This window comes from Zalophus californianus, chromosome 2 (genome assembly GCF_009762305.2).
Source record: "Zalophus californianus isolate mZalCal1 chromosome 2, mZalCal1.pri.v2, whole genome shotgun sequence".
Taxonomy (NCBI): Eukaryota; Metazoa; Chordata; class Mammalia; order Carnivora; family Otariidae; genus Zalophus; species Zalophus californianus.
The window spans coordinates 22,434,768-22,437,411 of NC_045596.1; the positions used below are offsets into that span (position 1 = coordinate 22,434,768).

The following is a 2,644-nucleotide window of genomic DNA, read 5'->3' on the forward strand; positions in this document are numbered from 1 at the left end:
AAGTCACCCATTCATTCTTTCATTTGAAAATGTCTATTAAGTACCAGAAACTATGTTAGGCACTGAGGAGATGGCAGTGAATGAAACTGACTAAATCCCTGGCTTCCTGAATGTCACATTTATCCTAGAGTAAGGCAGAATATAGAGAAAATATATAATATATTCATTGATGGTAAGTGCAATGGTGAATAAAATAGAGACAGAAAGGAAAATAGGAAGCGTGTGTGTGATGGGCAATTTTATTCATCACTAAAGAATCAACTAAGAGAGGTGCCTGGGTGGCTCAGTTATTAAGCGTCTGCCTTTGGCTCAGGTCATGAACCCAGGGTCCTGGGATCAAGCCCTGCCTCAGGCTCCCTGCTCCACGGGAAGCCTGCTTCTTCCTCTCCCACTCCCCCTGCTTGTGTTCCCTCTCTCGCTGTGTCTCTCTCTGTCAAATAAATAAATAAAATCTTTAACAACAACAAAACAAAACAAAACAAAAGAATCATCTAAGAAAGAATTTAGCAGCATCCTGATGCAGGTATGGGGGCAAACCACTCACAAATATCAAAGAAGTGCGTAAAGACAGTGGAGAAAACAAAGAAATGACTTTGGTTCAGAAGCATGCCTGATCTGCTGATAAAAAACAAGTAAGCTATCATCAGAATTTTGGAATTTACTCTGACTGGGATAGGAAGGTGTTAAAGGGTCTGCACAAAAGGATCAAGTGATATGACTGTTTCAGTGGGGTCATCTGGTGGCTTTACAGAGCATAGTCTGTTGCCAACTGAGAGCATTAGCATTAGCTGGCTAATGAGACATGATAATGGCCTGTTTCCGGGTGTTTGTGTGGGGGCAATAGAAATGGTCAAATTCTAATATATTATGAACATAGAGGCAGCAGATTATCTTGATTGGTCAGATGTGAGAAAAAGCAAAGATGATTTTGAGGGTTTTTGTGTGTGTGTTTGTTTTTTTCCTCCTGAGCAACTGAAAGGCTAGAATTCCCATTAACAAAATGGGAAAGGCTATATAAGAGCAAGTTTGGAGGGAAAGATCGATATTCCAGTTTTGGTCACATTAATCTTGAGTGCTCAAAATAAGACAAATAGAGGGGATAAGTAGAGATATCATATAGACAACTGGATACACAAGTTTGAAATTTCAAGGGAAATCCAAACTGAAGATGTAAAGTTTGGGTTGGTTATCATCATCATATATTTTGTATCAATGTCATTATATTGGATAACATTTTTAAGTCAGTGGGACTAAACTTCCAAGTGAGGAAAAATAATCTGAAGAAGTCCAAGGGCAGAGCACATTTGAGAGTCGGGAGAAAAAGAATTAACTAGCAAAGGATAATGAGAAGGAAATAATCAGATTCCACTCACAGTCATGGGGTAATTTTAAAGTGTCAGACATTTTAATATGATATATTTAATCATTGAAAATGGCATACTGGAAAGAATATTCTATTCCTGCTACAGATGAAGAAAATAATTTGGGGAATCATCTTACTCAAGATCACATATTTTAAGTAGTGAAGACTATATTTGAATTCTGGTGTTGGAATTTCAAGTCAAGTAAATTTTATCTCACACTATTCAACTAAGTGATGGTTCCTTCTGCATTTAAGTCTTTGGGTCTACTAGATGCAAATATCAACTCTGAACACTGGCTTAACTATTGCATTAGAAATCTGTGTGTCATCCTTGCACAAGGGCCATGCTAATCTTCTATGTATCATCCCAATTTTAGTATAGGTGCTGCCAAAGTGAGCACTAATATTACAAAAAGAATATCAGCCAGAACAATTTTGTAAACATCATCAGAGGTGATATATAAAACCAACAATTTTGGAACGATTTTGAGGTGGGTAAGGAGGCCAGAAGAGTTTGAAACAATTGAAGGGGAATGGCAGGGAATATGGAAAGCCTGGGGCTCTGTAAATGAAAAGTAGTCTTGAATAAGTTGTTCAGTAGAATTCCTGGGCTGTCAAGGATCGGGATGAGGCACTAAGTTTCTGATGCATAGAATACAAACATGATGTCTTTGTTAGCTATGAGATGAATAGGAAAAAAATGTAAAGAGCACAATATCAGTTTTAACAAAAGCTCAGAAAACAATTAAACACTTATTAGCTAGATAATGGAGTCCATACTGGTATGAAGATACAAATCGAATCCTATGATATGGACACATCTCTTGTTTTTATGTTTCCTACTAATCCTCATGTGCCATGGTTCTCTCCATGCAGGAATTTCAGAATCTCCATCTTATCTGTCTTAGAACTTCCTCATCTCTGTATTTCATGTCAATTTTTCTTGGTATTTACAATATAGATGCCTACCATTAACAATAGATGTAGCAATGAACTAAGAAGTAAAAAAAAGGAAAAAATCTTTCACTTAACTTTTCAATATTCATTCCTAAGGTCTCTTCTAGTCAGAAAAACTTTGAATGCTAATAATTTATATTATGGATATAATTTTTGAAAAGAATTACTATGTTTTGCAAATAAACATGTGTCTAGGGTTTAGATTTAAATAGATCCTGTATGAAAAAATGAGTTGGTGGGGTGCCTGGGTGGCCCAGTCAGTTAAGCATCTGCCTTGGCTCAGGGCATGATCTTAGGGTCCTGGGATTGAGCCCACATCAGGCT

At 37.0% G+C, this 2,644-nt stretch overlaps 1 non-coding gene across 1 annotated transcript; it reads right to left on the reverse strand.

Moving 5' to 3' along the window:
- Positions 1 to 1,661: 1,661 nt before the first annotated feature.
- LOC113926079 lies at positions 1,662 to 1,764 on the reverse strand. The gene has a single exon (XR_003521161.1). It is a non-coding gene; the product is annotated as a U6 spliceosomal RNA (small nuclear RNA).
- Positions 1,765 to 2,644: the final 880 nt, after the last annotated feature.